The sequence below is a fragment of the Poecilia reticulata genome, chromosome 10 (genome assembly GCF_904066995.2).
Source record: "Poecilia reticulata chromosome 10, P_reticulata-male-v2, whole genome shotgun sequence".
Lineage (NCBI taxonomy): Eukaryota > Metazoa > Chordata > Actinopteri > Cyprinodontiformes > Poeciliidae > Poecilia > Poecilia reticulata.
The window spans coordinates 31771168-31796113 of record NC_088839.1 but is presented as its reverse complement, the minus strand read 5'-3'; the positions used below and the strand labels follow the sequence as shown (position 1 = coordinate 31796113).

At 38.6% G+C, this 24946-nt stretch overlaps 2 long non-coding RNA genes across 2 annotated transcripts in view; one reads left to right on the top strand and one right to left on the bottom strand.

Annotated features, from left to right (window-relative positions):
- Nucleotides 1-5976, top strand: part of LOC145553191 (uncharacterized) — a 47750-nt gene extending 41774 nt beyond the window's left edge. Inside the window, exons 5-6 of the long non-coding RNA XR_014089463.1 lie at nt 200-327; nt 3829-5976. This is a non-coding gene — a long non-coding RNA (uncharacterized LOC145553191). The remainder of the gene's footprint in view (nt 1-199; nt 328-3828) is intronic.
- Nucleotides 321-23048, bottom strand: LOC108166610 (uncharacterized). The gene is made up of 3 exons (XR_001776968.2): nt 22981-23048; nt 8036-8310; nt 321-902 (listed from the first exon to the last, which is right to left on the bottom strand). It is a non-coding gene; the product is annotated as an uncharacterized LOC108166610 (long non-coding RNA).
- Between the last annotated feature and the right edge of the window lie 1898 nt (nt 23049-24946).

Sequence of the window (24946 nt, the reverse complement as noted above, 5' to 3'; positions counted from 1 at the left end):
GGCTTTTTAAGCATGTTTTTCGTAAAAAATAAAATAAGAGTTAACTTGAATCTGTAGATGTAGATAATTGTAGAATATTTGCTTTCCATCTTTCTTTGGGGAAAACAAATGTACCTGTCTCAAAATTAAAACAAATCTCATTTTGGTTCATAAAGTGACTTCATTAAAATCAAACAGCTAATAGAAATGTTTGTGTCAGGTTTGAGCCTCTGAGTCCTGCTGTGCGTCAGGATGAGCTGACAGCTGATGATGACTCCGGCCTTCATCAAAACCAACAGCACAGCCTCAAATCTGCAGATGACAGCTGCGTGTCGGCATCAACTTCACGTCAGTATGCTTGTCAGAGTATAAACGTACCTCAAAGTGACATATTAGTAACTTTTATTAAGTCTGAATAAAAGGAACTCCTAAATAGAAAACATGCAGATGTACTTGGTTTCATACTTTAAAAGATTTTAAAATATTTTTGCAAAAGTTTGCTAAAGAACTCAACCTCACACAGTATAATCCTGCAGAGCATAGAGACAAAACCTGCTTCTTTTTATAATGACAACAAGAATGAATCTCAAATGCAATATGTTGATGGAATTTATCCAAGAGAACAGGAAACGAAGCAAGGTGTTGGATCTGACGCCTTAGTTTTGGACACGCGCTCATGCTGGTGGCTTGTCTTGGGAACAGTAACAAGAAGGAGGCGTCAGCTCTGAGTCCAGTTGGCCATCGCAGCGATTCCAGGTTAACAGAGGATAGAAACGAAGTTACTTAGTCCCGTTGTAAACCCCAGATTAACATGGTCTTATTCAGCATGAATTGGCTCACACAAGCTGTGGCGGCAGAGCTAAGAGTGACTTAGCGAGGCTTAGGCTAGCTCGTTCTGTGTCTGGGATGGGATGGAAAGTCTCCTGTGGGAAGATGGGAGAACAGCAGAACAATGTTTAAGCCGGTAATTTCAGGAAGCCGTAGGATCAAAGAAATTAAGACTCTGAAGTCCTTCATTTATACAATCTGAAGAGCAAGAGATACCTCCCCTGTGACAGTGTTCATATCTAACATGAAGCCAATGAAGCAACCTATGCAACTGGGCCTTAACAGACTCTCTCAGTGGGTTTTGTTTATTTCATGAAGAAATGAATCATAACTAACACCAGATAATAAAATGTGGACACAAACATCTTTGCAAATCCTCAGCTGTACAATTTTCCTCTTGATTTTCTTTACAAAAAAAAACAACTTTCTGTAATAAGTTGATTTATTTATTTCTGCAGCCTGTAGAAACGCCCAGGTACCAGATCCTAACTGCTCCCTGTGCAGGTACAAACCAAAATCCAAATACTTTACATTTAATGTTAATTATTTCAACCTGATTTGTTTTAAGTTTGGCCTTCAAACCAACAAATATTTATTTTTACCTGAATATTTGTAGTTTAGTTTTAAAAAAGCACTTAAAATCATTAAACGTGTTATTTTTGATTACTTGGAGATGTTGCAGTACTCTTGTACAATCTTATACTTTTTAGTCTCAAAATGATCCCAGCTTTTCAAGCAAAGGCTAATTTATACTGCTGCTGTGTTTGCATAACATGATTTACGCACAAATCTATGATTTTGGACGCAGAGAGTGATATGATGCACTAATAAAACCGAGGTGAAACACAAACAGCAAAATGAAACCGGTAATAGTTTCTGGTCAGAGTAAATAAAATGTATCTAATGTGAAAATCTGACAATTTTACACAGATTCACAGTACAGATTGTTAACAGGAAACATGAAAACAGTTTCAAGGCTCATAAACAGTTACTGTATTAAAGTCCAGGCTTTTCAGGAAGGTTCTGTTGGAGGCTTCTGAGTAGTTACTATCTTACCTGCAGCGGCTAACGCTCCTGGTGTCAACATTTAGTGTAAATCCAGGTGAGTCAGATTCTGGAGGCTGAAGCTAAAGGCTGGAAGAGACGTTAGCATCTTGAAACCACTTTTCAGATTTTCTCTGGTTGGTTTTGTAGCTTCAGCCTCCCAGTAAAACCACAGTGGATTTTTACTAAACGTCAATCAAAACAAAACTTTTACCTTCGAAATGTCTAAACTATGAATTAGTTAGCCTGCCTAGCTAACCAGGCAGCACAGGTTTACCAGTTACAACTAAATGTAAGGGACATGCTACATTTAGTTGGAGTTACATTAAAAACAGGATTACCTTAATTGGGCTTGCAATCAGAAATATATAAAGAAAAACAATTTATTTTATTTTCCTTGTAAATGATGGAAAAGTGTTGTTTGGGTCACCTGATCTGGACAGTGCAGCAGCAGGTTGGGGAGGGGCAGCACAGTGTTACTCGTTGTGTAACTACAGCAAACTCCAGTCAGTCTGACGCTTTGCATGGCTTCTCATCAAATAGGAGCAGCATGATGCAAGTTTTAGCAGTTAGGAAACAGAAACCAGACCTGGTGTAATTATAATCAAACAGGATTATCTATAAATCCTGTTTGGTTTATAAAGATCAAACACACCTTTATAAAATATACCAACAATAATTTTCCAGTGGCTTAAAGCCTTCTGTTGAGATGCCACAAAAGTCGCTGATGTCATTGGGGTTTTCTCGTTTTCCAATAATAAAATGCAATAACAAAGTGCGGCCCCTCCCTTACCTATTGCTGCACACTGTCAAAAAGCCGACTCCTCAAAGGCTCCTACATTTTTCCGACCTTAAAAAATTGAAAATTTGACTGTTTGAAAATATTTGTGAAAAGCCGGCCTGTTGTGAAAAGTGGAGCAGCCCCACCCACTCCTTATTTTAAGATTAGGCTCTGAGCTCCTCTAGAAGGAGCACAATTATAAAAAACAGTACAATATTAAATGGACTAAACCTTTAAAAATTACAGCTTAATTCAATGAGTGTTCATTCTATATTTTTGCTACAGTAAATGTATGTGAATTCAATCTAAATCAACGGTCAGCTTAAAATAGTTTTATATTTTTACACAACCTTATTATTGCCAATGATTTTCATATCATGATGAACTGCCCACAATTTATCTTCATCAACAGTCAACTGACCGTAAAAACGTTGCAAAACGTCTGCATGAGACTCAGGTGAAGATAAGCCTGGAGCTCAGCATGAGGCGACCGGATTCAGGAGGAATTTAATAAGAATGATGAAAAACAGACATGAGCAAAAATAGATACAAAAGGCTTCAGCTGAGAGACATTAAAGTTGGACGGTGTTGGTTTTCTTTGCTAACTAAGGAAGTCAGCAGAGAAAGTTTCGTTTCTTTGTAGCTGCAGTTCGGTCTCATCAGATCCATAACAGCTGATCGCTGCTTGTAACCCAGAGGAGATTTATCAGTGTTTTCAAACGGACTTCAAGCAGTACTTATAAAAACTCTCTACAAAACTGCACATCAGAGCTATATTTGTGTTGTTTTATTTTATTCAAGCAGATTTTATTTTTTTCTGTCTTCATCTCTTTAAAGTCAGTACAGATTAAACTTCTGATTGTTTGATATTCTCAAATCTTGTTTCAAATGCTGTTTATTTTTAAACATATAAAAATAAACAGCATTTGATCATATAACAAAAATAATGAACTTATAAATGCTACATGTCTATCAAATAACCAAACAGCTGAACTATTTGTGGGATATTATTTATTTTTGGCTTTTTCTAGACATTTAAAACTCCTCACTCCAGTTTTAAGCGGTTTCTTTGTGTTGTGGTCGCCATCTGCTGGCCATATGTTGTAACTACAACAGGCAGGCACGCAGTCTTTACAGTAGGAGTGTGGAGTGAAGGAAACAGTCATGATGAAACACCTTTGTCTACCTCTGAACAGAGATCAGGACCTTTGAGACAGAGACGCTGCTGATCCCTGCAGGCACTTTCCTCAACCTTAAATCTGCTCCAAGCATTGATTTGTACAGCCAAGCTCCTCTCCTCTCAACCAGGATCTGATTTTTTTTCACCACTCCTACACACTTTGTGGCTAGCGGCCATTTTGTACATGGAGATTTGCCTATTTGCAGCCTGCGTCTGGTTCCACAAACTTCAAAGTTTGCAGAGACGGGCGAGGCCACCAGTGAAGCCTGTGAACATTTCTTCACAACAGCCTGTTGAAGGATGGGATTTCTACCTCTGACTCACTGAGACAAAGTCCGGCGCCACTTTCAAAGCTCGTCAGAGCACGGGGCCCCGAGGCAAAGCTTATTGTCCACAAATTGATCCAGCCCCCTTGGTTTTGTTTATTTAAATGAGACTCTTAGACCCTCGGGTGTTTGTTGAGGAAAAGTCAGAAATGCCAAATATCTTTTTTTTTCATCTTCATCCTCTTTCGTCTTGCCTTTCTTCTTTTCTTTCGTAGGCTCTCGGCTTGGTGAGCCAAAAATCCTTGGTAAACATCCCGGTCCGGCAGCTTTGTAGCACTGAGCCGGTCTCTCCCTCAGCTCCCCCGCCTGCTCTGGGATGGTTGGTGTTCAGCGGTTTCACTAACCTAATGTGAATTTATAGTCCATGTCTCATCTGATGTCTAAACAATCCCAGACGCATCACACATAATCACAGAAATAACAATAAAAACTTTAAATATCACAATGGTTTCTTAGACTGTGATGAACACAGTGGTCACGTGTTTACAGGAAGGGGAGTTACTTGTTGCAGACCATCATATGACCCAATCAAAAATACATTTGTCCAATATACAGACTTTATATTTATGTCTAAAGGTTTGTAATACAGGCTTATGAGATGGATGAACTCAGATTCACTTTATTTACACAAATATTTCAGTCTAACATGATCACATTATGCTAATTTAAAACATAAAACTATTCCCACTGTTTTTAAAGTGACAGAATGCTGATTAATGATAATTTACTTTGGGCAAAATGAGGGAGAATTAACACCAGCTGCAGTTGGTGTTGCATTGTAAATGCTTATTGGACAGAATATTATTATTTTTTTACGGTTAGCTGGTCAGTTAATCAGGCCGTCGGTTCAGGCAGCCTGACTCTAAAACAGCATTGTGTTTGTAAGATTGATGAAAGATGGTAGCAGCTACAAATATTACTGAGAGAAGCAACAAGTGGGGGAGGGGCATTTCTGCATTTCTATGCTTTGGAAGCGTCTATTCACCCAAATTCTCCCTCTGGATTTTATTAACAAAACCTGAAACCATAGCAACAAATTAAAACTGTGGCTGCCACACAATTCTTATTATTTGGTTAGAAATGTTGAATCTTGAATTAAATCTATAAGAGACTAAAATGACTAGAAGTAGAAGCCATATTTGAATAAATATATTAGGAAGTTATTTGATGTGTATTGTAGTCAGTGGCGTGCCCAGATATTTAGGGGTCGGATGCTTCAGTGGGAAAAAGGGCAGCTTGTAACGTTGTGTTACAGGCACAGCTGTAACACAACGTCTATATTTCAAATCATTGATCATTTATTAGGCCACACACAATACACTGTAAAAAAAAAAAAAACAGATTTCAGCAGGACACTTTTTTAGTCCAAAGGAAAACAGGCACTAACGTCTCCTGGTATCCAACTAAATGAATAAATGAATGATCCTGATTTATAAATCTCTACTCGGTTTGGCTCCAGCATATTTAAACTCTCTTTTACATAGATCTGTTCATTCCAATTCTTTATGCTCCAAAAACATTTTTCTTTTGCGTTTTCCACGTTGCCGAAAAGTAAAGCAAGCTTTCAGTGTGATGCTCCTTCAGCCTGGAATCAGCTCCAGTCTGAACTCAAGATGTCAGAATTGATTTCATTGGACTTATTTCGAGTGATTCTTAAAAACAGGCAACGAGATTCTTTTCAACAGTGTCACTGTTTTTAAGTTGTTTTATACTGTTTTATACTTATGTATATGTATTAATCAATTGTGTTTTGTAACCAGGTTGCTGTGCACTGCAGACTTCTGCCCAGGTCCCCCTTGAAAATGAGATCTGGATCTCAATGGGGTTTACCTGGTTAAATAAAGGAAAAATAAAAAAAATAAAAATAAATAAAAGATTTTTAGTTTGTTTTTATGTTCATTAATAATAACACACCTATTCTGTACAATAAAATAAGGAAAGTAAAGCATAAATATTAAGTAGGAATTGTATCCATCAGCATTTGAGATGATTTTACTGCGGGTGCATCACCTGTGGTTGTCGCCCTCGTTACCAAAACACTGCAGGTCCTGATGGGCGGCCATGTTTTTTTTCTGTTTGAATTGAGGCGCCATCCATGGCTGCTCCCATCACTGTGTCCCACTGAGGACACAGCAAGGATTTATGTTGTTGGACTTTTTTAAGGCGCTTGAATGGATGACTCAGAGAAGAAAAGAGGCTTTTTATGAAACCTCTTTGATTTGACTGTTGAGCCCTATAAAAGGTTTTGGAGTTTAATGGGAAGCCATTGTTGATGATGAAGTAAAATGAAGCAGTAATTTAGTGCCAGTGTGACTTTCTTCTCCTCAGCTATTTGTTGTTAAAATGCTGCTTCTTGTAGAAAAGGCTCCACAGTCCAGACAGGCGATGAACAGCAGCGGCTGTGTGTTTGCAGCAGTCATGCTAATGTTAGAAGCTGCAGGTATGCAGACATCAGATCTCAGCTCTTCGAAGCTGCATGTGCTGTAAATCTTCATCAAGAAATGCTGGGAGTCTGAGTGGGTGGGTCTCATACCCATAAATAATATTGGTGGAGTTCTCGATAACTTTGCTTCATGCTATGAGAACCGGCCCTGCAATGCAAACTTAGCTAACGGTAGCTATTCATCAGGAGTGACTGTCACAGCCTGTCACAGGTATGCTTTAGAGCTGTTTCTGCAGACTGGATTTACACACAGGAAGAAATGTTTCCTCCCTCTGATTCAGCCAGAGGTCGTGTCCTCCTGCTTCTTCTTTATACAATAAAACACACAGGGAGTCAGGATAATAATGAGCGCTCACATCCCTCTGTTGTCTCAATTTACTTCCTGTCTCTCTGTTTATGCAAGCAGTGTCGACTAATATCATTAGGGCTCCATGTCTTTGCTGCAAAGCTGCAGCTAGAAACGTGTCACCGGCTCATTTTCCTGCTTCAATAACACACTCGTCACTCCATCACATCCCACTCAAGCAGAGAAGTTCTGCGTATTAATTAGAGGCTATAAATTACAAGCAGCCGCTATCAGGTTTTTCTCTGCCCAGACAATCGGCATTTACTCATCCGTCTTCCTGTTTAAACTATCTGCTGGAGAATCACAAAGCCCCGCTGCTTATTTTCCAACGATTAGCTGTACATCAGCATTACCACCTCAAATCCAGCAGTTTCACATCCAGCATTAAATAGGATGAATATTGATCTGCTAAAGAGGATTTATTTATTTCATGCTCTATCCAAAGATCAACTGCTACCAGCTTTGGACGGATCTGCGAAGGTCTTACCGAATAAAGCTACTGCATACATGACTTTGGACTTGACATTTTAGGCCTGGAAGAAGACCAAACAGTAAATTCACTGCAATAATCCCAGATAAATGGGATGATCACTACGAAAGCTTAGATAGTTAAGTGGCCTACGCTTAAGTCCAGGAACGATAAAAACACAACTGGAAGGAGATCCTCCACGTCGAAGGCGTGGTCCTGAGGAGGGAAGACTCCCACCTGGTTGCTGAGAGGCAGAGTCGTCTTACAGAGCCGGGTCAGGGGAAATGGCATCTGTAAAAATAACCCCCAATGGGTCTACGTACCTGCACATTAATCTTTCTCCTGCATCATCGAGCTGTTTATTCCAACATCACATTCTACATGTTTTATTCAATTAAACATGATTGGAATTTAGGTTTAAGACAAATTATGGGATTCAGAAGTAATTTTATCTAAAGGTTGGACCATCTGCTTTCTGATGTGCAAATAAGCTTCAAAAAAGCTTGAAAGAATTATCAGCAAATAAATATTTCTTATATACCAGAACCCTGTGACTTACAGTACAGAATGCATGACAACATGGCTGGGCTTCATAGGATGTGAATCTTGTTTTGTCAAGCAAACCCAAAACAAACTCACACATAATTTGACTCCAGGTCTGGCCCGACCCGGCTCGCCTAGGTATCAGAGGATCTGAGAGCGGTGCAGCTGCCAGAAGCCCAGAGACGCAGGGAAACGAGCGAAGAGGCCCGCAGCAGAGGCAGGAGGACTGGAGAGGAGTCCATCTGGTCAGATGGGCTGCAGGGTCACATGGCAGAGTCACCAACAGGATGGTGGCAGCTGCTCCGTGTCGCTGCTGTCAGGAGTCGGCACCGAAACGGCAGCTGATCCAGTCCTGAGTGGAGCTTTAGCAACTGGAAAATGAATGATTTCAGGTTATTAAGTCACTTTGGCTTCAGAATACATACATATTTACCATTACCTACTATTACATATACCTCATATAACATAATTTACTCAGTATCTACACCTTTCTTTTAGTTTAAATGTTGCTCTCTTTGTATTCTTTATGGTTTTTACCACCTTGTGGAGAAATGAAATAGCCAGAGTCACCAGTAGATGGCGTCTGATCCCCGCTTTAGATGCCTGACCGTCGCCGTCACTTTTTCTGCAGCTCAATTCTTTTTATTTGTCTTCATAACGATACATTTCTGTAAGAGTTAAAAAATAAATTAACTATATATGTAAATAATGACCAGGAAAGGGTTTTTTTGTTTAAAGAAGATAAATATTGCATTTATTCCTGACTGATTAATATTTTTGTCCTGCAAGTTTATCTGCTTTAAGACATTTTCTTAAAGCTTTAAATTAAACCCAGCACATTTATGACCCGCTTAAAAATCACGTTTTCTTAAAAAATAAAAATAGCCCTCCAAAAATAGAATAAAAAATTATATTATAAAAGGAACCAAAAATAACTTAAGCTTAATGTCAAACGCTTTGAAATAATCTTTCATATCACAGCTTGGCTCATTTGTCTTGGACCCATCAAATTAAAGCAGGTATTACAGGAGCAAACAGCTCTAATTGAGATGTATTTGATTGTCGCCTTCAGAGCCGGCCCCATCTCCCCAGATTTAACATATGGGTGAGTGAGGCCATAAATTTTCAACGCTGCAGGACGTTGTCTTTTTTTACGTCCTGTGATCCATCGCTCAGGCGTGCCAGAAAAGTGTCAGGGCCCTCAGCGAGCAAGAAGAAAACGTGCCGTGGCAAAGAAGCCTGCGCTGGCTGGGAGCGGAGACCCGCGGCCAGTTCTCCTGGGGAGGAATGTCTTCTGGTGGTGCTGCTCTGCAGATCACTCACACTTCAAAAGATGCTCTCAGCTTATTCCACTATTTATGTTCGACACAATAGGCTTTTGGAAAGATTTTATTTCAGCACATACTCATTTTCTGACATTTGATTAAGATGGAGATATTTGAGAATCGATTTGTCCAGCAAACATATTGTTAAGTAAGAAATGTGCATTTTGTTGTCTTTAAACATTTGTTTTGCTTTTTCTAGACTTTAGCTGGATTAATCTGTGGCTGCAGGTGTTTAGATACACGGGGAATTTAAACAAATATACCAAACAACAAATGTGGTGAAAATAAGAATCTTTTGATTTGGTATTTCTGAGAATTAAGTCAGAGATTTTCTCACTTTTCCCTGAGAAAATCTCCAAGTTCCAGATGAGCGGATTTCAAGACCAAAAACCAAAGACCACACAAGCAGGCAGCTGGTCGCGGCCATGCAATCAGCTTAACAGCAGGACAACAAAAGAGCAGCCACGCCTTAGATAGAGGTGCTTAACCTCCAAGCATGCTAAGTGCCCCGCGCTCCATTACCACTTAATAGGCCTAATCAGTTTTGGCCCAGATTAGATTTTGAATCTATTGCCACCAAAGCACAGTGGCATATTAAATTAGTGAGTTCATTAGACTGAGCTGAGTCATGTTGTTTAGATGGCTGTTCGTTGGAATAATGGCTGTTATCTGCAGTGGTGAAAACACATCATCTGCATGACGGCCCTGCCACTGTCAGGGAGGATTACAGGCTGCTGAAGCCAAGTTTTCACCACAATTAGGGGACAGACTGAGTGAGACCCACATTTTAGATAATAATTATATTATAGTGCTTAAATATTTTAATGTGTTTATGTAAGACAGGATACTCAGACTATATTTAAATAGAGGATATTTTAACGTACAAAAAGTAAGCAGAAGTAGAAAATGACAGCTGAATATTTGATGTAAAAGATTCCAGCCTGTTGAAATTACACATTCACTAATATTCCCTTAAACAGCAAATGAGAGGTTTTTACAGCCAAAACTCAGCTTCAAATCAGACAAATTATGACCTGAAAATCGCCATATAATTCTGTTTCAAAATAAATGTATGTCATCAGCAGGGGAGCGGCACAAAGCAGCCGCTCTGACTGACTGGAGCTGGAGTCCCTGAGCCGACTCGTGTTAAATCACATTCTGTGCTTTTCCTCATCCACTCGTACAAAGAAAGTCAAATCCCATTTGTTTAGCTTTTGAGCTAAAAAGCATTTGTGATTTTATCTTTTACCATTTGTATGATACAGATAATTGATAAATATTTTCAACCAGAGATATTTGAATCAATTTGTTTTTTAATTACTGAAGATTTCTCATCCACCCTTTCTTGGAGGAAATTAGAAACAGAGCTGAGCAATAATTACTGCTCACAGCTCTAACATTAAATTAAATGCTTCAAATCGGATGAAGGAAAATGTCAACTCAAATAATCACAAGGCTGAAATTACATTTTCCTTTACACTTAGCAAACAGAGGTCATTAGACGTAGTTAAACAGATACTCTGCAGAAAACCGGATGTAAGCTGAAGACTTGTGAACATAACGCTGAACACATCACAAGATGGCAGTCAATTGACCAGGCAGAGAGGGAGCATTGACATGGGTGAGCAGTGCATGAATGTTTTCACGACAAATAAAAACACTGCACAGGTGAAATTCACTGCACAGACCAATTTCAGGCCCCCAGCGCCAGCGTGAGAAATCAATATGAGGCAATGAAGCACATTGGGACGGGGATCAATATCTGAAGATACAATCATATCTTACTTCTTGACACTCGCTGAACGGCACACCACGCGAGGGAGGGCGAGCGCCGGGTGATGAAATGAAAGACAACCCGGAAAATAAGGATTTGACTCTGGGAATGATTTATTTTATTCAAGAAAATATGGGGGAGGTTAGCAGAGCTGCTCACTCCGGAGGTGTTACTGACATTTATGTTTTGGTGCAACAGTAAAATGTCCTCAACTAAAGATGCTTTATTTGAGATAATTTTACGTTTAAACATGTAAAATTATCTGAATATTGAGATTTAGTTTGCAAAAACAAAGATTTTGCCTTTACCAGATGCTTTTCAAATCTTTTCAGTGTTTTTTGCACAACTTGTTTTAATTTAGAAACATGTACTCACTGCTATGCAGCTTGAAAAATAACCAACTGTTTTTTAGTCAACTATAATAATTCTCTGGACTTCAATATTTACAGTAAAAACACTTTTTGTGAATTTCTCTCATGAGATTTCTTGAACTTTTCAATAAAAATAGCAGCTTATCTCCACAGCGCTCTGCAGGAAACTCCCGGCTGCAGTCTGCAGGGATTGTGTGTGTGTATGAGCCGTGTGTGTGTGTGTGTGTGTGTGAGCTGTGTGTGTGCGTGTGTGTGTAGGTGTGTGTGAGCCGTATACATCAGGAAAGTTCAGTCAGCTCCATCCTGTGTTTTAACAACAGCCACAGCGACTATGAATGCTGCTTCAGCAACAAATAAACTGACTTTAAAAAGTTTTAAACTCTTGAAAAGTGAAGTGGGTTTGAATGTTTGGAAGTTCAGTCGACAGAAACATGAAGTCTGGACACTGGCAAAGTTTATATTACTGAATGTAAAAATGAACCATGTTGTCTGGAACACCTTCTTCTAAACAGTTGCTTTTTTAAACTTTTACCATCAAACCATACCAACGTCTGATTGGTTAACTCTGTGCCTGCATGCCAGACGTATTTAATGTGGTTGGTGGTCAAATTTCAACAGAACCTGACAGCCTTGAAATAACAAAAGTGAGTTTAACAGCTTACAGCCCAACTTCTGAAATGGAAAATATAAATAATAGATGAAAAATTCTGCATTATTTCAGACCTTTTTCAGGTCTAAGCCTGTTCTGTTTAAAACACACGTAGCTGTTGTGAAAGCTAATACGCTAAATGCAGTAAATTCATGCCAATTCACAGAAAAGTAGATACAGATGATCTATTATTCAGTAGAAAAACAACACAAAATTCAGCTAGAATAACTCCAAACTATTTGCAGAAAATGTGCCTATTTGTGAATGTTTTTGTAGAGCATGTCTAAAATATTATATATATATATATATATATATATATATATATATATATATATATATATATATATATATATATATATATATATATATATATATATATATATATATATATATATATATATATATATATTGCAGGTTGGTACAAAATACCCTAGTTACAATTTTACTGGACAAGCCATTGGAGAGCGACCCAGAGCATTTTAGAGCAGAAATAAAGAAGATTGTAGATATTATCTTCTGCAGTACAGATAAGATGCTTTTCTCTGTATGTATTAGTGCATATTTAAGAATATTTACTTCTTGAACTACTAAAATATGCAGTTATTATTATTTTTAGATGGGACCTCAGCCTGTTTGTGGATGGTCAGAAATGGCTCCATGAATACCGCTGTCCACTGTAGTCCAACTCTAAATGAGCTTGAAGACAATTAAGCTAAGTGTGAAGATTTTTCTTTTCTTTAAACGTTGACAGAAAAGTTTGGCTAAAAGCCAAAATAAGAATATAAATGAGTACAAATTAATAAGGCAAAGGCAGTTGGACTTTACTAAATTGCCTCAGACCCCTCAAAATAGACATATTTTCTGTGTTCCCATAAAGGTTTTTGTGGTTTAGGCTGTGAGTCTTCACTGTTCCGGCGTTTTGGGAGAGCAGAAACAATCATTTTTTTAGTCTGGGTCCCAGAGAGGACACATTTCTGAATGGTGGTTCCATGTTTCCGTGTTCAAGCGAGACGCATCTTTTTGAAACGATGACGTCGCTCCGTCTCTCTCTCTCCATCCTGCATGAGCCTCGTGTCCACGAGGAACATTTTTAATCAGGAATACTTGAGGTTTCCACATGAAACACAACTGATACATATTGTAAAGAGTTGTTACAGCCTCTACTAGAACATTTTGAATAAACTGCTTGATGGAAATAAATTTAACTTGTTTCTATTTCGGAGTTGTGATTGAAATAATCTCCACCATCATATTTGGTGTTCAGAGCAACCTGAATATTCAGCTTTTTATAGTTTTATTTTCCTTATTTTGACATGCAGGAGTTCACATGTTCCACTTATCGGCTGTTGGTTACTTACATGTCTTTGTTTTTAAGTATTTGTGACATCCACTAAGCTCCAAACTCAGCCGTGAGAAAATAAGCTAAAAAATAAAATAAATTACCTTCTATGTTTGGAGGAAAATTTGTTGATATTGACTGAATAGATTAGTTTTTGGCAGCGCTGTGCATGTGTTGGAGAGCTCTAACCGGGCTCTGTGGGTGTTTTAGCAGAAGCTCAGAAACCCGGTGTTTTAGGCCTGCTGCTGCCGCAGACATCCGCCCGCTGGTCTGTGGACATGCAGATGGAAGAGGGAGACCAGAGTAAAGGGCGACAATCGCTTATTAAGGAGAAGGTAACGTGATATTGGATAGTAAAACAAAGCAGTACATAAACCCCACCCTTGATCACAGATGCTTTTCACTCACACCTGCCCGGCTGATGACTGCTCATACTCTATAATGAGCATACATCGAGCTGGTTTCAATGGCATTTAGAGGGTTAACAGTGCTTATATGTGAAGCCTTGAAAACAATAAGCCTCCCATGTGATTTAACAGTATATCCTAGGATTTAAAACTTGGGCTCTTTAAAGTTGTATGCGAAAGCCCTTAAACCTCACCACACCCTAGAGAGGGAAGCTGCTTTCTTTATAGTCTCACATTGACTTCCATGCAGACTCCCAATCATGAGTCGCCCAGTGTGTGTTGCCATCCATCCCTCTATCAATCCTCCAACCTCTTCCTGTCTCATCTCACCCAACAAAAAGAAAAAGAAAAGAAATAAAAAGATTGCTTTAGTGCTTTAAATGGGCCAACAGCGCCTGGCTTGCCTCAGCAGCCCGGCAAACCAAATTACTGCTGCAAGAAAAGCAGCAGAAGGCAATTAAATCCCAGTTAGGTTGATCATTCCAGCCCAGATTAACAAGGTCAAGAAGTGGAAGTCGTCTTCTTTTCATGTCCACTGTGTTAATTTATCCCATTTTAATTACAATGATGAAAAGTATGCAAGTTACACTCTTATAATTAGTCGGTGGATTTTTGCTGGTGGAAAATGAGCGAGCCTCGTGTGTGTGTGTGTGTGTGTGTGTGCGGGGAAGCCGAGGAGTGTTCCCAAATGATGGCATCACTGGCTAATCCTAAAACTGGGATGGTACAATCTGCTATTAAAATGATTTACTCAACTTTTACATTAAAGACAGTCAGCCTGGGTTGGAGGCTTTGAATTAAAAACACCGACTTGTTTTTCTAGTGAATGAAGAAGAGCGCATAAAGATCTTTGTATTTCACTTTTATTAGCGGAAAATGCTTCCAGTGAAGTCTGGTTTTAGAAGATCTTGACTCCTGTTTTTTATTGTTTATCTGAACATTTAGCTGGTTGGCTGCACAAAGCTCAGAGAGAACCTGAGCGGAGCAGCAGACCGACTCTGGAGAGGAGGTGGAAAACGTACGTTGACTTTTTTTCATTGCTGTTTGTCACAAAACCGTTGTCACCCACATGTTGAACTCGGAGCTTGAGGCTAATCACGGCTAACCCCTCAGGACCCCGGCAGCCTTCGCCACGAGCCTCCAACCAACCTTGCCTCATGCTGCCCCCACCTTCCTCACCCAGCCTCTGCAGCCCCATCCGAGCCCACCCTCACCTTCTCAATCCACTCTTGGATCATTTCAATTTGCATCCCAACTGGCCCCGGGATTCCCCAGCCCTGTTAAAAGGCAGGCTATTTGTTGTGCTCTGCGGTTAATGCCGCGCAGAGCTTTAAATACCCATATCAAATCTTTGAGGCTCAACAGATTCAGTTTTGCAAACCTGTATCGAACAGAGGTTCAATCCGTCAGCTTAGAAGTGTACACTCCTTAAGTTGTGTGATAAGGTAAAACCAATCACTGGATTAGGCTCTCTCTGTCAGTGATGGTGTATTTTCAGTATGCTGCGTTGCTTTGCTGAAACGGGATAAGCTGGTGGAGTAACATTACGATTCTTGAGATTTCTTTTTCTTCAGTAAGAATATAGTATTAATGGATTCTGAAGCCAGTGTGTGATGCTGCTCTTGCAGTTGTGGATAATGCATTAGCATTGGCTGTGAAAAACAGTGGGTGCTGGATACCACGAGCAATCATCTCTGAAAACCACAAATTTGATTGTTTTTATCATGCAAATCCAGCCTACCACCCGATAAGATTGATTGAGGTCTTAGAGTGGGATTGCAGTGTTTATTCTCACAGAGCTTCTCACAAACAAACCTCAGCCTTTAGACTCACAAGTATAATTTTGCGCAGCATATGCTGAATTCATAACTCAAGACAGGGAAAATCTCTGGAGCCTGCTGCTCTTTGCGGTTACTCTGCCTTGTTCCATCTGGTTTTGGGGGGAGATGTGGGAGGTTTCGGTACATGGTGAGCCTGAGTGAAAATTCATGGCAGGTACATAAATAATCACCCTCTTAAAATATAGGCTACAACTTCAGCTCCTGGTTGGACTGTTGCAAGGCCGTCTTGGATGACATTTGAGAGGAGCACACAGCCATCCACATGCTGCAGAGTACAAACCGAACGTCCTCTCCCCCCCTCACATAAAGCTGGGTTTCCACTTCGTCCTGCCAACAAGCCTTCCCTGGAAGCTCCCTGTCTGACATTTTACGCTTGGTCAAACTCACACTTCAAGCCTTGAGGCATCGTTTGTGGACAGCCATGATCCAACTGTCATTTTCTTTTTTTCCCCCCTTGGTTTTTGTGTGAATGCAGAGCGATCGCTGTGGTGATTGGTGATGAAAAGTCTCTGGGCGCTTTTGACGACTCAAGTGAAAAAAGTTGAGAGACTGCTTATTTAACTTTTCCAGGTTTGCAGAGTGCCAGATCAGAGCAGCAACATTCAAACACAATTTGCATTCTGTTGGCCAAACACAGGAATGTGATGAAGAATGAGCATCATCACGCAGAAAAATAAAGATTTTATTTTATTGGAAAAACTGAGTTATTTATATATCAACAATATATATATATATATATAAAACTGTTCTGCCAAATTAACCTTTTAAATCATTGAAGATATTTCTAACTGTAAACTAATCACAAAAATAATGTACTTTTACTTCACTTCTTCCAAATTTTTTCTCTTTTTTTTTTTGAAATATTTGCTATAAACTTAAAATAAAAATAAATATTGATTTCAAATTCAAATAGGTGGGAGCCAAATTTACCTGGACCATTTTGTTCATTACTATTTCCATTTTGTACTTATAATCAAAACCTTTCGTGCCGAGTAAAGTATTTTTATTCAGTTATGTAGTAAATACTTTGACTTTATTTATAATTGAAACTAATAATCTATTTGTTATACTTTGCATGTTCTAAACCATTTGGAGCCAGATGACTCTTATAAAACACAACAGTCTGTAAGTCCTGACCAAAACAAAACAGCTGCTGGATGCAGAACATTTTATAGTTATTATAAAGTTTTATTACAAAAGCTGTAAAGTGCCACAAAATTCAGGCAAGTAACAATATGAACAATAAATCCTGAATTTAAAGAATTCTTGTTTGGTGAATCAGTTTAGATTTGATCAATAAAAATATTTAAGTTTGGAACCAAAAGCAGTCCAGGCTTGTAGGATTTTAGCTCAGTGACGAATCAGCTGCTGATTTTATCATCTGTCGTTTTTTAGTGACGAACCAAGAAATGGTTGGAGTTTTCAAGAAGTTAAAAATGTCATCAAAATAAAGAGTTTTAACCACAGATACAGCAGGAGTGAACCTGCTTATCTGGGCCCACAGTAATAGCTCAGAAATGTTGGGCTTCTAATATCACTAGATCTCAGACCACAATGTTGTTAAAATGCTGTAAAGAACAACTTTTGATGACTAATTCATTTATATTGAATTTTTCTTAATTAAAATTTAAAAAAAATACTATTTTATTTGACATTCAAATCCGGTTGTTTGTTGTACCGACAGGAGAGGACGACGTTGTTCTCGGTTAACAAGTAGAAAATAATGCAAGTGAGAAAGTTGTGCTTTTTTTCCTGTTTTTATCTGATTGTAGCTATAAATGATTGGACGAAGCAGGAACAAGTCACAGCTTGGAGCTGCTCTTCACCTCCTCTCATAAAGCTTATGGCAGCTGGAGGTCTAAGTCCTCCCTCTCCAAACAGTCCACCCAACATGTTGCCTCAGGTTAAGGGGCACAAATATTGAAAGGCTGTGTGTCCATTCCTGGCCATTATCTGGTAGCTATGCTAATCCAGGGATTACGTCAACTACATTTACCCCACTTAACATTTCCCAGAATGTGGAGCAGAAACAGCAGAACTCTGTCTTACAGGCATGCATGAATCTTTAATGTGCTCCAAGTCTGAACACATGTGATGTATGACCGTCACATGGGGTTAGCCTACTAGTGCTGGTAATCGGTGATGTATTCTCATTGCTTGTGAATTAAGACTTTTCAAAATAAAAGAGCATATATCAAAGCTGTAGTTATAATAACTTCCATTGCTAAAGTCAAGAAAAGTGTTTAAAAAAGTGTGAAAGGAAACAAAAGCAGCTGAGAAAAATAAAAGTTGATGAAGAGTGATGAACTTGCATGTAAAATATTAAACCATGTATTTATGCATAACCCAATGGGGATAACAAAGTCTCCAGATTAAAGTTGAGCTGATAAAGTGACAACTGAAGTACTGATTTACCTGGTGAGAAGGAGGAAGTCAGGAGAAACTTTGAGAAAATTAGTTTGGAGATCTAACAAACTGGCACACCACAAATGAATTTAAAAGCTTTCTGATGAGAGTCCAGTCTGCATATAGCTCACTATGTACATTAAAACATTTGTGACAGAAACTGGTTTGAAAATGAAAGTCTGGCCAGGCTGAAGTTTCGCTCTGTTTTGATCCCCGTTACCAAACTGTTTCCTGAAAGCATCAGGACACTTCCAATCCCCCCCATAAAAACATGATCATCGCAGTCACAGCACTCAAAAACTTTATTTCTAACCAGACTCTTCATTTCTAACCAGACCTAAATGCTTTCCCACAACATGGGGCACTGCAATAAAAGTTAAAATACACAGATGGCAGCGGCTATCATGAGGTTCATTTGGCTCAGACACTGGGAAAGAAACTATCACAGCTGCAGCTGTTTGGTTAAAACATGCAGGTTACAACTTATGGCTCTCTTAGCAGAGAGTTGAAGGTTTATGTTACCATGTGATCTCCAAACATCAGACATTCATTACTGACAACAGACACATAAAATGTAAATAGGAGGTAAAAGAGTGTTTTATTTTTGGATAAACTTTGGGTTTAGAAACATCAGTGGTCTGACTGTTGACTCCCTGCTTCGGCTAACTGGCTTTGACATCGTCTGTGTTGTGTTAGGATTTGGGCTACTGTTGTTTTCTGAATCTGAGATTTTAATATTTCATAATCCTTGGGCAAAAACGTATCCTGACTGTTTTGTTGGTTGAAACAAATCTGTATTTTCTCTGCATAATGGATCTTTGTAAGAAACGGTAGCCAGGCATTCATCTGACTGAATTCTGTTTAAAAGGCCTGTCTTATGTGAAGAACTCCATGTTTGTGTCTGTCTCTGTGTTTACTGTGAGGCTTCAGTGCTGTTACAGATGCTCCAGTCACACTGACCACTAAAGCTTTTCACTACAGACAAACACATTTATACGTATGTACAGCCTATAACCTTCTGATAGCAATTATACCCACTGAGACAAAATATGTTTTAAAATGAGGTCGACTGAAATCTACTTATGCTTTGAATATTCTTCAGCTTTTCTGGGTTTATAAAGATATATCTACATATTACAACTTTGTAACCTTCATCATCATTTTATCGGTTTTTATAAGTCATTTTTTTGACCATTTGTTTTCCTAGTTTATAATTGTTTTACATTGGAACTGTAATCCATTTAAAATAAATTCCAGACTAATTTAAAACTGGAGCAATGTGTCAAATTGCAAAGCAAATGTAAGACTATAAAAGTGATCAGAGTTTGCTCTGAGTTTAAAGGCCATATGGAAAACAAACAACAACAATAGCAATGCAAACAATGGGAAATGGTTGTTCTGAATAGACTGCCACACCCGGGAGCCTCTCAAGCATCTGGTGATGTCCGTCAGAAAAACAGGTTAAAACTAGACTTGATAAGTGTAGCTGCAGGCTAAGGATGGGAGCTGCAGAGTACACAAAGGTCTGAGAGGGTTTTTTATCAGTACCGAAAGAGAAACTTCCTACTGCCGAAACATTTCAAGGGCAATTATTGCACATTATGACAGTTTTTGCATAATTAAACAATAAAATGCAGATTGAACTCAATGTCCTTAACACTGATCCACTGACGTCACTCTTAAGTCCAGCTAAGATGCAATGTTGACCAAAGACTAGAAGTCTGTGTAAACAGTGCTTATGTTGGTGTGGCAAAAGGGACGTGTGAGTAAAATCTAAACATTTACCTTTAGGTTTGACCAGAATAATCCTGAAACAGCAGGATTATGCTGAACAGTGGAATATTACTCTGTGGATCAGAAAACTTATGTTCCAGTTACAAACGTGCCAAAACTAAATGCATTTAGCTTTTGAAGGGGATACAAATGGATTTGTTTGCATTAATCTTGCACCATGGTAACATTTTTAGTATTCCAGCGATTCTTGTTTATAAAACTCTTCCTATTATTGGATAATGTGCGGTTTACATCCGTCCTTTTCTTTAATACTCTATCACAAGCCGCAGACTGATAAGTGCTCCTGGAAATTTGATATTTTTCAGTAGCTCCTCTCCTCTGTAGTCAGATAATTAGCAGCCAGTATGAATGTATGAGTAATAATGTATCTAGCCTCCAGCTGAGGAATTATTATGGACATAATTAATGTTTTAAAGGCAGTAAAACCTGCTAAGCTTTGCTGAAGTCAGAGCTGGAATCAGGCTGACCTGCCCATGATGGAGTAAACTGCGTTTTTATCGCAAACAGATCAGATATTACTTTATACTGCGTCGGTGGCTGAATGTTTTTGTCTTTTTTAATTATATCAGTGAATAAGAGTATAAATTATTTTCATCCAAACAAAAACAAAATGACAAAAGGAGAAAGAAACATTGGCAAAGATGTAACAGTATAAATATGCACTGTAGCAACGTCACTAATAATTCTGTATTTTTATTTAAATTGTGAATAAGTCTCTTAATTAATCTTCACATAACATGTTCATCTTGACACACATTGAGCTTAAAGTTGATTTAAATTTATTTTAATCCAGACAATTTGTCTGAATTTGGCCGTTTCTCAGTGTTTTACTGGAGTTTTATACACATTTTATGAAACTGAATTGAATGAATATTTAATTAGTTATATCTCAGAAATCTGAACCTTTAATTCATTTTGGATTATATAAACCACTTTACGGTTACTATTATACTTATTTCCATATGTTTTTCCACTATTAGGTTATAAATACTGTTTGCCTTTTGTTTTATAAAATAAAAAAACTATATGAACATTTTATTTTTTTACACTGTAAATTTTATAGTTTATTTCCAATCCCAAAGCATCTGGTTTCACGTGTTATTTCAGCTTAAACATAATTCATCATTATTATGATGAGATTTAAACTTATCCTGATTATAATACCTTTATCTAGAGTAGTGAGCTGGAAAAAAGTAGCTTTTTTCTGAACGTAAATTGATTGTTGTTTTTAAAGCTCATCTTTTATCTGACTTACAGGTCTGGGATTTAAAAACACACAGCTTTTCCAGAACAGCAAGAACAAGAAGACTTCCTGTGTGCAGAGAACTTAGCTAATGGAAAGGAGAGAAAAAAACTAATGATTAAAAAACAAACTGTTTCTAAAAAAAGGTGAAAACGGACAAAAAGAGGATCGACGCCATGTTCTTTCTTTCTGCAGAGTGTATTCAGTATTTGTCCTGAAAAGCGAAGTTACCCCAAAATTAGAAATTAGAATAGAAAATAGTTATCAAAGGAGATCCGTAGCTTTTCTGACACCAACTGCTTGTTGTTTTAGGTACAATGCTGCCATGTCTGATTCAGTGATTAAAAAAAAGAAAATATATTTATTACTAAATGAAGCCAAGAAAGTTTTGGCTGTATAAATGTGGCAAATATTCTACATTCTGGACCTTTGTCTGATAAACCAGAGGACCTCGCTGAAGTTTAATTGAGCACCCCTGACCCAGACAAACTGGCGCTCCAGTGAATTTGGCATGAACTTGGAAACAAATATACATCTGTGCTAATGTGGATGGATGAAATACTGCAGTTACCACCGGAACAGGTGAGCCTACTGTCAGCATGCTGGGGTCATTGAGCTTCATTCTTATGCTAATTGTTGACACAGTTAAATCAAAATAGCTCCCTTTGACTGTCATGGGTTTGTTGCGTTTGTTGCCTGAAAGCGTGACTGGGAAATATTTTTAGTTCTCTGTATGAGTGTGTGTGTGTGTGTGTGTAGCATGCAGTGCACACATGTGTGCAGGCACAGAGAGCTGCCAGCGACTATGAACATACATGATCCCCTAGAGAAAGACAATAATATTGGCATTAAACACCTCGAGATTCAGCTGGTTTTTTAATATATCTTAAATTATGTCGGAAAAAACATTGGAACATCACACAAAAGCCACAGTCGGTGTATAATGCTATCTCATAACGCTACAGATCTCTCCAACAATATTGACATAGGGAGCAGACAAACAAATGTCAGCCCCTATAACATATGAAATACTTAACGTTACCAATTTCCACCTGTCAATCAACCTGGGAATAATGACAGACGCCCGCGAATCAATACAGCACAATTGAATTTTTTCCGCACCCAAACATGCCTCATTCTGCCCCTTAAAAGACTGTCAAATGTCACGCTACCCTGAGCAGCAAGCAGAGGAGATTTATTTTATTTCCACTCCTGCAGCTTCTGAGAATCAACTTTCCTTTCTCCATAGAGGGGAAAAGCAAGACGGACAAATCTAGACGTGTCTGTTCTGAAATAATTTAAATTTTTGTTGCGTTTTTTTCTCAAAATAAAAATGTTTTATTCCCTCTTGGCACCTAATGTTCCCATGACCTTTTCCCTGAATGGTACACTGCGTCCGTCTTTACCGTCAACCGCCGCAGTAGCGGAAAATAACAGGGCGAAAGCCACTGAGTGTTGCAAGTCTTTGTCTTGCACCTCATTTACAATACAGTGCCCTCTGCCTCACATAATCAATTAAAAGACGGCAGGGCTGAAGAGGCACCCAGCAGTCACAGAAGTTTACATCAAAAGGCAGAGATGCTTTTGAAGACTTGCCTCATCCTTGAGAGTCTTCCCTGAGAATGCAAGGACAGATTTAGTCACTGATAGATGTGGTTCTGGCCTTCTTCAAGGTCTCGTCTTCAGTGTATCAGATTGCAAAGCAGCGTTGTGGTACAGTATTTCACTGCTGAGTTTTCAGGAAATGAAATTCATAGAATGAGCCTGCTCTGAAGAGAGATGTTGTATTTATTATTAGCTCTAATCGCGGTTTATTATTAAACAGGATCATTTAATGAGTAACTCTGGTGTTTGTAAAAGTATTTTGTAGTGAAAAGCAGAGGATGACTTACCTACATCTAGGTGATCCTGATGTCCTCCAGCAGAGGAGGACTCTGAAAGAAAAGGGCTCTTCCCAAATTAGGCCTGTTTTTTATAGTGTGACAGCTGTGCCCTTCATATTGATTACCAGGCGCTGCGATGGGCCAGAACTTTTTTTTTTATGAAGTCAGGAATTTTCAGTCTTTCTGGTTGGCGCCGGATACGGCGTTCCCCGCGGTCCACTTGGTGCTGAGAAGATATTGTTCTGTTCACACGGACGTGCCAGCAAACGCCATTATTTGATATGCGCTCGGCAGTAAAATCCTGCTTTCTCACTGCAACCAGATATATTGTTAACGGCCAGCTCTTTAAATGTCATCTCAATGTGGGCCTGGAGTTGTAACAGGAGTTTGTGAAAGTTTTTTTCTTTACGCTGAGAAATTGATAACTCAATAAAATGAAAGTGACTGGAGACTGCTGTAAATCATACATCTGGACAGCTGCAGAGGAGAAGTGAAAAATTAGGATTTTAGAGCAGCCACACTGGGAAAAACTGATTTTCATAAACAATCCATGAAAGAACATATTATTTTAGGGTTACTTTGTTAGTTTTCAACCTTTATGTATCATGGATATTTCAGAACAGAATAGAATAAGAATAAACTTTGTGTTATCTCTATTTCACAAAGATACAAATATAAAAAATATATATGCAGCATAGGCAATTAAATACAAAGCGATATTCGAAACAATAAGCAATGTTTTAAAAATGTAAATACATTTTGGCAAGAGACTGAATCAATTAAAAGGTATGTGAATGTATTTTGGCTGTGAGCCGTTCATGGCCAGCGTTGCCTGCGGTGCATGGTTGCAGAAACATGGTTTGCATTTAAGTCACAACCCAACTTCACAATTCGCTGTTGCACAATTTGCACACAATCATGTTGCTGTTCAAACTGCTACTGGGAACAGAAAGAAAAATGCCAATGAAGTCAAGGGATCCTCCAACACAACATCTTCCTTCCTCCGTTGATTTGGTGCATTACTGCCACCTGTGGCCTGGAGTGGATGCGTAAGTTGTTCTAGAAGTTTAGGAATCTGAGATGAATTTATAGTGACATTTTATTTACTTTACTTTTTGGGGGAAACATGCAAACGGCTGATTAGAACTTGTAAGAAATATGTGGTTGTTGTAATGCCAATTAAAACTTTCCCACCGATTATTAAGAAGGGTATTGATTATTTCCAGCATATCACATAAAACCTCCTGTCTCATTGTTTTATTGTGTTTGGAGAAGAAACACATTTCTTGGTTGAATTTCCCAGAGGTATGAATAATAGTGGGCTTCACTGTGACACTAAAAACGACGCAATGGTTTTATTTGTGAAAAATGGTTAAAACATGTCAAAAATGTATCTTGATGTGTATTTAAGTAAAATGTTTTAGATGTTGACAATGGAGATCCTGAAATCTGAACCTGTGGAATAAAAACAAGAACTTAGAAAATTGATTTTGGAACGAAGACAAAAGTGAAGCATTTTAAGATCATGTCCTGCATTTATGCAAAATGAATCAGAACCTGGGTTTTACCAATAATAAATCAAGCCTGTTCTTTCCGAGAGACTCATTATGAGTGTTTGACTTGTCGGCAGACGTGTTTGCTTGTGTCCCACTGTGTGTGTGCGACAGTGTCGATGACACAATAGCATGGCTGGCGTCTGGCTCAAGCAGAGCTATGCAGACGTGGTTGGTTGCTCGGCTGATCCCTCTCTGTCAGTGTCACAAGAAGTGTCATCAATCATCAGAAGCTGGGGGACCGGACCACCCTTCCTTCCCTGCTGGTCTCCCAGTGAGTCCTGATGGATTTCTACATGCAGCTCACATGAAGTCGGACCGAAAGCAACCGGTCAGAACTATTATTTATTTTAAATTATGTTGTATGTTTGTTCACTTGCATTTAAAATAGAAATGACTCAGAGTCTAAATTCAGACTAATT